Below are 9,490 nucleotides of genomic sequence, written 5' to 3'. Positions count from 1 at the left end.
AGGAACTCTCTAACGCTATCGCAGAATTCAAATCGGACCTAACAGCTCTCGGTAACCGAACGGATGCATGTGAATCAAAGGCCCTCATTCCGAGTTGTTCGCTTGTTCTTTTCCTTCGCATCGGTGCGATTTTCCGCTAACTGCGCATGCGCAATGTTCGCACTGCGGCAAGTAAATTTGCTAAGAAGTTTGGTATTTTACTCACGGCATTACGAGGTTTTTTCTTCGTTCTGCTGATCGTAGTGTGATTGACAGGAAGTGGGTGTTTCTGGGCGGAAGCTGGCCGTTTTATGGGAGTGTGTGAAAAAACGCTGCCGTTTCTGGGAAAAACGCGGGAGTGGCTGGAGAAACGGGGTAGTGTCTGGGCGAACGCTGGGTGTGTTTGTGACGTCAAACCAGGAACGACAAGCACTGAACTGATCGCACTGGAAGAGTAAGTCACGAGCTACTCAGAAACTGCAAAGTAAAATCTTTTCGCAATATTGCGAATACTTCGTTCGCAATTCAGCTAAGCTAAGATTCACTCCCAGAGGGCGGCGGCTTAGCGTGTGCACTTCTGCGAAAAGCGGCTAGCGAGCGAACAACTCGGAATGATGGCCAAAGACTGATAATCTCTGCCGCTCCCAACATCACCTTGACAGAGAGCTCACTAGATTACACGAAGAAATGGAGACACTTAAAGAACGACAAGAGGACCAAGAAAATCGCTCGCGTAGGAACAACTTACGAATACGCAATGTTGCGGAATCAGTCCTCGGCCCATCGCTGCCGTTATTCCTGAGAGATTTCTTCAAACACCTCGTACCAGAACTCACAGACGAAGAGTATCTCTGTGATAGGGCTCATAGAGCACTTCGAGCAAAACCTTCTCCCACTCAACCGCCCAGGGATGTTATTGTCCGTTTTCATTATTTCCGTTCAAAAGAGAAAGTCCTGTCCTATATACGAGATTCCCCAGAGATCCTGTTTAAAGGTATGCAGTTACAAGTCTTCCAGGATTTAGCTCCCTCCACTATCCAAAAACGGCGGGATCTCCAACCGGTCACCCGGGTCCTGCGACAGCATCAGATAAGATACAGATGGGGATTCCCCTTTCAACTTTATGTTTCAGTCAACAACTCCGTCCATTCTGTTAAAACTTTGACCCAAGGGCAGGAACTACTGGCAAAGCTTGATCTCCTCCCAGCGTCATCTGCAGTCGATGCAGCGACCTCATCCTCTAAATCGCTACACCCTCAGCCTCCCCTGCCTGATTGGACAAGGGTGACCCGCCAGTGCACTGTGGACAGTGATCCTCCTTGAACTGTGGGGATCCCCTGCTGCTATTTGCCCTCACTGTATCGGAGCTGTGCCTCCATGCCCCGCAATGAGCAATGGTTGACGGAGGATCTGACCTCCATCCAAAATCCTTTGTCGTAACTATTCCTATTATTGTTGTTACTGTTATGTTATAATAGTTTGGACTCAAATGTATTTCCCCCCCCCCCCCCCCATATACGCTATCTACGTGATAATGCATTTCTAAGCCGGTCTTTCTCCGTCCTTTGTCCATCGTTCCCCCCCCCCACCACCACCTCCCCTCCCCCTCCCGGTCTTTTTCTCTCCCCCCTCCCCTTTTTTTCTCCCCCCCCCCCTTTTTTTGTTTGGACACAGTCCTATACGTTATATATTATATTCTCTAAAGCTGTAAAGTGGCCACGGCCACATTCAATTTTTATGGTCCAGGCAGTCAAGCCTCTGTCGCATGGTACCTCAGTTACCCCCCAACACTCCCTTTTTGTTGTATACATTGTTGTTTATGCAGTTCTCTTCTCCTGCGGTCCTTGAATGGGACCCACAATTTCAGGGATTTTTCTCCGTTCGGCTTCTTCTTTCTCTACGTTTTTCTTTTCCTCTTCTTTCTTGTGGCTTTTTTCTGATCCTTTTGCTCTCTCTTTCTCTCCTTCCCGAGGGGTGGCCCCCACCTGGCTTAGATTGTACTTTATTTGGTCATTTTTTGCAATATGTCGTACTCCCTTATATGAATAGCTATGTCCCTTAAAATATTTTCGGTCAATGTAAATGGCTTGAACTCTCCTAGGAAGCGTACTGTGTTTGTGAGCGCCTGCAGGCGAGAAGAAGCCGATATAGCCTTTCTCCAAGAAACACACCTCACTGGTTCCCATACCCGGCTTAGGGGTAAATGGTTTTCCCAGTCCTACTTTGCCTCGACGGACTGTAAAAAACGTGGTGTAGCCATTTTAATTCACCGTAATATCCCGTTTATCCACTCTAGGACTGTGATGGACCCAGACGGACGGTTTATTATGGTAATGGGTACCCTCCGCTATGTGACTCTCACTTTGGTCTCCACATATGCTCCCAACCATGACCAATCTCTGTTTTTTGACTCTCTGTCTAAACGCCTGTCCAAAGAAGCACAGGGACGCATTATTATGGGCGGTGATTTTAATACCATCATCGACCCGCAGTTAGATAGATCCGGCCCTCCTCCTCACGCTTCCATGACGACCCTACCTCTGGCCTCCCGTACTCTCACTGCCTCCTTGAAACATCACGGCCTCTGTGACGCCTGGCGATCCCAACACCCCCACGCTAAAGACTTTACCCATTTCTTGGCTCCACACCAACACTACTCTAGGATCGATATGATTCACATCTCCTCTGCCCTTGTACCACTGATTACTGATGCGGGTATCACGCCACTGACGTGGACGGACCATGCTGGGGTCTATCTCCTCATAGATATATACCGCACACCTCATAGGAAATATAAATGGCGTCTTGACGACTCGCTTTTGCAACATCCTTCTGCTTTGGAGGAAATCCGGTTAGCAATTACACACTATTTCTCCGAAAATGTGTCTCCCGACATCTCGCTTAGTGTCCTGTGGGAGGCTCACAAGGCCACTGTTAAAGTCGGAAAATATTGTAATACATATGCCTTGTACTAACCCCATGCACATGCCCGCTGCGCGTGCACTCGCTCTGCCGTGCGTGCGCATATCCGCAATTTGCGTAACGGAGCTTTCCACGGCCATGCGCCTTAGCGCATGGTATGCGCATTTACGGTAGAGTTTGTGAGCGCATAGAGGGTTATTAGAACATTACATATTTAACCCAAATAGTGTACATTGTAGATATAGTTCCCCTAGACCATGTCAGCGAGTATTATTAGTTTAAACAGTTCCTGGACAGAGGGATTCGCCTTTGCATGACAGGAAGGGTCTGATAAAGGGTGGAAGGTGATGCCTAGTATCCAGCTGTAGGGTATTTTGAGGGTAACATTCCGGTGTTAGTTAGAGAAAGATTGCTTGTTCCTGCGTATAGTTATGTACAAAAGTAGAATATGAACATTAACTGTATTTACTGTATTTTATGTATGCGGCAGGAATCCAGAGGATACCACCCACAAGAGCAGATGGGGAAAGACATCGCCCACCTATTCAAATCCACCTATGACCTTTTCTGTAATGTAGAGACACATCCCTGTGTCCAATGGACAATGAGATTACAGTGACCATTGTATTGTGTATGCCTGTTGTGTATAAAAAGACCATTGTTGCCTGGCCGGTCAGTAGACTCTAAACGCTATCTGTATGGCCAGCGGAGGACCGAGCCGGGTTGCGCTTGCGAACATTCTCACGTATGTATATTCTCTGTGGCCATTATTCTGTTTAGATTTACTTGTTAGCCTGTAGTGTATGATTTGTATTGTTTTTACCTTTTGGAATTAATCCACTGAGGCCTTAGAACCCTGTGGTTGCAACTACAGATCAGTGTTGTGTTTTCACTTTCCTGCATGGGCTTTTAAAGTAGATTTATCTGTATAAGGTGTATAGCATTGATAAGGTGTACGCACTGCGGGTACTTTGTATCGCCAGCGCTACAAAAGGTTTAAAGGTATAACATCATTGCAGTACTTTACTGTTAAGGGTTTAAAGTGTAAGCATATCATTACATTGTATTATTAACAAAGTTTAAAGGTTATCAATTGTGTGTGCGCTCGCTGTGTGTACTCCGTACACTCAGCGCGGCGTGTGTACACCAAGTGCGTACCACGTGCAGGACTCTGTACGCAAATAGCGTACAAAGTGCGTAGCACGTGCATGCAGTCTAGCGGCCATAGCGGCTCAACGGTAAAAGTGTATTTAGAGGTATAGCTTTGCGGTCTAAGATAATATCAACATTATCAATTGGGAGCTCGTCCGGTTCCTTCTCATACCCGCAGCCTAGCAGAGTTTTTGCAGACTTTATCTATCAGCAAAGGGCGGAGAGGTATCCCCTGTAAACCTTCTCTTGGTCGGGGGATATAATAAGTGCTGATTAGATAAGCGTCTGCCCTGCATGGTTTGAAGGGATGCTGGAGGGATCCGTAAGGTGAGAACGCAAAAGCTATTTTTCTTTTTAAAATCTGTAAATTTCTGTTTTGGCGCCAAATGCGCACGCAACACACGCACACATCTGTATTTTGTACTTTGCATATCTGCTCACACTATTGCCATAATCACTGATTACTAGATTTATTTTGACCTGTACTGGAAAATGTGTTGCTATTTAGTTAATATATAGAGTTAATATTTAAGGGAGTAAGTGTAAGATGCACACGCAGCCTGGCCTAGTTGTAAAGGTTTATACAGTAGAAACTGTGTGTGTGTTAAGTAAGTGATTATAGTTAAATATCGCTTACATTTATAGAAGTGTGGGATCTGTAGTACTGCGGACGTACGGCCTTTGTACAGGTGTCTCGGACAACGTTCGGGACTGCGTACGCAACGTAAAGGCCTACACACGTGGCGTGTTTACGCAACGTGCGTACAGGTATGCCCACTAAATACAAATCACACAATAGCATTGTTCCAGTTTAGGCGATACGGTAGCCACGCGATAATAGCACAAATTTGTTCAGTTTCCAATATTTAGTTTAAAAGAACCTTCTCTTACTGTGTCACCTCTGGGACTAGGCTGTTTTATCTGAATGAAAGTTAATTTTCTGTACAGAAAAACCAAAGTGTATATGAGTGAACGAGCGTGAGTGTGCAAAGAATAAAGGTTTTGTGGACCCAGAGAATTCGGGATCCCGTAGGAGACCACATCAGGTGAGTGTACACTTGGTGGCGTGGGAGTGGCTTTCTCACGTTAACATTGATTAAGGTATAAAGGAGCAATTAGTATAACAGCAGACCAAGAGGTCAGCGAAGTCAGAAATCCGCTGACAAAGTCAAGCGAAGCTCTGAATACCGTGGCCTAAAAGGTCAGCGGTGAGTTGTATAGAGAGCGCAGCCCCGGGGGTTAGCGTAGTACCCATATAGGCCTGTCCTGAAAAGCTCCGGCTGAGGTTTCGCAGCCTGAAAAACGATTCCATTGGTCGTATAGCGGATAAGTAACAGTTACTTATACGCCGTGCGATTGTACCACACGTTAGTTTGTGCAATATTTAGTTCAACTTGATACCCATTATGCCATTTGCGTAAAATCGCGGGATCATAGACGCTAATTGTAGCACACGCAACGAGATTTGTGTAACAGTTTTTTTATTTTAAGGGAGTTTCGCTGGTCACTCAGGAAGTCTCCAACGACCAATATTTACTGGGAAGGGTAAGTCACTCCCACACACTCTCAGTAAATAGAGGTTACATAGGGCCCTAGGTTGGGTACGACCGGTGCTGAGGACAGTGCTTAGGTGTATTGGCCAACGTGGGCGTGAGTGGGTGAGAGCGCTCTAAGAACTTTCACCGTTGCCTTACCACTGAGTATTTTGGTTTTTTGTCGGAATTAGCTGAGAAGGCAATACCTGCAAAAGAATGGGGGCCAGTTGCTCAAGTAAGGGACGATCAACCAGGGTTCAGGTTGATATTCCGCGGCCCAAAGGGTCGGCGAGGTACATAATGTGTGAGAAATATGGATCACACGCAGAGGTTTTATGCAATGAATGGGAACGTATGACTGCGGAAGATAGGGAACCATTCCCTAAGGTAGGCAGTTTTAGTCCAGGGGTGTTGCAAAATTTAAGGAGAAGGATATGTCTAATAAAATCCAGAAAACAAAGGATTAGACATACAGATTGTTTACATTTATGGCAGCAGGAGGGTGATATGCAGAGGGGATTAGCTCAAACAGCTGGTTCCAACCCTAGCAGGAAACTGATAGCAACTGCACCACCACCACCGTACATTACAGGAGAGAAAGTGGCTACAGAGAATGGCATACTAATATATGATAAGAGTGAACTTGATAAATGTATTAATACTAACTCGTGCAAGTTGTATCCCATCTTAAACTTCCCTCAAGACTACGACCAAGAAGATGAGCCCAGCACGATATCGGCACTCTCTCTAGCAGCCACCATACAAGACACACAAGTGGGCACGGCCCAACCAGTAAGAGCAGTAGCAAAGGCCCCTAGCGGAGGGACAGGTGAGGTCGTGTCCACAGGTAAGTACGGTACAGCACATTATGCAGAGTCAATTGCACCTCACATTGTAGAAGCAACCCAGAATGATGTAATTGAACTAAATCCTGTCAGGGTGATCGCAGTCCCCAATGGGAAGACTGACGCTCAGGGAATCACTCCCGTCAGGAACATTGCTATGCATTGTCCCTGGTCCTGGACAGAATTGAGAACAATTATGTCTGAATTTCCCGATCCCAGGAAGGATCTAGTGTTATGCACACCAGTGCCTGCAGGAATGTACTGGTGTCTGAACGGATAGGTATGCAAAACAAATGGACTCACAGACAGACTGGGGAATATGACATAACGTACACAGAAGGTGATAGGGTAACAAAATACACACAAAGTGAACAGAGAAGCCCAGAGGCTAAGGAACTGGGTATCTCCCTTGTATTAGAAATGCTCAGATGGGAAAAGCAAGATGTTGTGTTTTAATACGTAGAGAACCCGAAATGCTGTTGCTAAGGGCAACAGCAAAACCCTAAAGGGTTACCAACGGGTGTGGCAGTAAACTCCTTGGTCAGAGATGGAATGATAGACACAAGGAGAGTCTCCACAATCCTAATTCTCACTTGCAGTGCACAGGTTCAGCTTACTGCCACTAAACTGACCCCTGACACCTAGCACAGTGAGACAGGATTAGACAGGCAAGTCTTAGAATACAGCCGCAAACTTGCTAAGTTCACAGAGTAGTAACAGAACCCCAGCAAGCTAAACGACTGACTCCAGTCTTACTGCTAGGTCTGGATTGGCAGAGTGTAATACCAAATCCCCAGGCCTATTTGCAGTAAGCAACAAACAAATACAAAGCTACACAGTACTGGCTAACTTTCAGGAACTGACTAACCAACAAAGATTCAGCAGCATCTGCTTAAACTGAGAAGAGGCCTTATAAAGCAGGTGCTGTCCACGCCCCACTCAGACCTCACAGACTGTGAGCACAAAAACCAGCACCGGATCCCCTGCCGTGCACAGAGCCTATAACCACTGCACAGCAAAAGACCCGAACCGGAGTATCAGCTGCGCTCAGGTTACTCCGCTAGCACTTGTCTCCCGGTTGCCATGACGACGTGGCAGCACAGGGCAAGAGACCCTAACAGTACCCCCCCTCTGACGAGGGGTCAAAGAACCCCTACCACCGGGTTTATCGGGGAACTGCGAGAAGAAAGAGCGTATCATTCTGGGGGCATGAAGATCACAACTGCGCACCCACGACCGCTCCTCCGGGCCATACCCCTTCCAGTGCACCAAAAATGACAGCCGACCCCGAACCACCTTGGAGTCAAGAATCCTTTCAACAACAAACTCCCTCTGGCCACGTATCAGAAGAGGGGAAGGTCTTCCACTGGAAGAAGGATTGCTAATCGCCCGTTTTAAAAGGGAACAATGAAATGTTTTATTGATACCCAAAGAACGGGGCAGATCTAACTGAAATGCCACCGGATTGATAACCCTGGTGATCTTATAAGGGCCGATGAACCGGGGGCCTAACTTATGAGATGGCTGTCTCAACTTCAAATTCTTGGTAGACAACCAGACGAAGTCTCCTAATTTGAAGCTGCAGGGTCTTTTCCGCTTATCAAAAACCCTTTTGGTCACTAATGACACAGACACAAGGGCTTTCTTCACTTTCCGCCAAATACCTCTAAGGACCGAAACCACAGAGGAACCACCAGGCGTGGAGTCCAGGGGGTCAAAAGAATTGGCCTTAGGATGATGCCCATACACACAAAGGAAGGGAGAGATCCCTGTAGCAGAGTGAGCCGCGTTGTTATAGGCAAACTCCGCCATGGACAGATGAGCAACCCAGTCAGTCTGACACTTGGAGACATAACACCTGAGGAACTGCTCCAAGGACTGGTTCACCCTTTCAGTCTGCCCATTAGACTGCGGATGGTAGCCTGACGACAAGCTGACAGAAATCTGGAGATCGGAACAAAATGCCCTCCAGAATTTGGCCACAAACTGGGATCCGCGGTCAGAGACCACATCAAGTGGCAACCCGTGGAGACGCACAACATGCAGCATAAATAATTCAGACAGGCGTCTGGCCGATGGCAGCCCAACCAGTGGAACGAAGTGCGCCATCTTCGAAAACCTGTCAACGACAACCCAGATGGCTGTCATCCCCGAGGATTTGGGCAAGTCCACCACAAAATCCATTGAAATGTGGGTCCATGGCTTAGATGGGATAGAGAGTGGATGTAATGGGCCAACAGGAACCCCTCTAGGAGTCTTATTTCGGTCACAGATGTCACATGCCCGAACCCACTGATCCACATCCTTAGCCACCGAGGGCCACCACACCGCCCTAGATAGCAACTCCCGAGTTCTGGCAATACCCGGGTGACCTGCCGACTTCTTGGCATGGAATTCCAGGAACACTCGCTGTCTTAACCTAGGAGGCACAAACAAAAGACCTACCGGAAGGTCTGGAGGAGCCTGCTCCTGTGCTCTAAGGACTAATGATAAGAGGTCCTGGGTAATGCCCACTTTAATACATGATGGGGAAACAATGGGCAACGGCTCCTCGGTGGTCTCCTGGATTGGAGCAAAACTCTGCGAGAGCGCATCAGCCTTGATGTTTTTTGACCCAGGGCGATATGTTATCAAAAAATTAAAGCGAGCAAAAAACAAAGCCCATCGTACCTGCCTGGCATTGAGACGCTTCGCTGACTCTAAATATGCCAGATTCTTATGGTCAGTGAGAATTGAGACCACAAATTTAGCCCCCTCAAGCCAGTGTCTCCACTCCTCGAGTGCATCCTTAATAGCCAACAATTCCCGGTTACCCACGTCATAATTCATCTCGGCAGGCGAAAATTTACGGGAAAAGTAAGCACAGGGATGAAGGCGATTATCAGACACTCCCATCTGAGAAAGCACTGCCCCAATACCCATCTCAGAGGCATCCACCTTCACCACAAAAGGACGCTCTGGATCTGGGTGTCGCAGCACCTTGGCCGAAACAAATGCCCTTTTGAGACGGGCAAAAGCCGCTTTAGCCTCACAAGACCAGTGAGCAACATCCGCCCC

This window comes from Pseudophryne corroboree, chromosome 4 (assembly GCF_028390025.1).
Source record: "Pseudophryne corroboree isolate aPseCor3 chromosome 4, aPseCor3.hap2, whole genome shotgun sequence".
In the NCBI taxonomy this organism is placed as follows: domain Eukaryota; kingdom Metazoa; phylum Chordata; class Amphibia; order Anura; family Myobatrachidae; genus Pseudophryne; species Pseudophryne corroboree.
The sequence above is the reverse complement of the archived record's forward strand: the minus strand, read 5'-3'. Positions refer to the sequence as shown.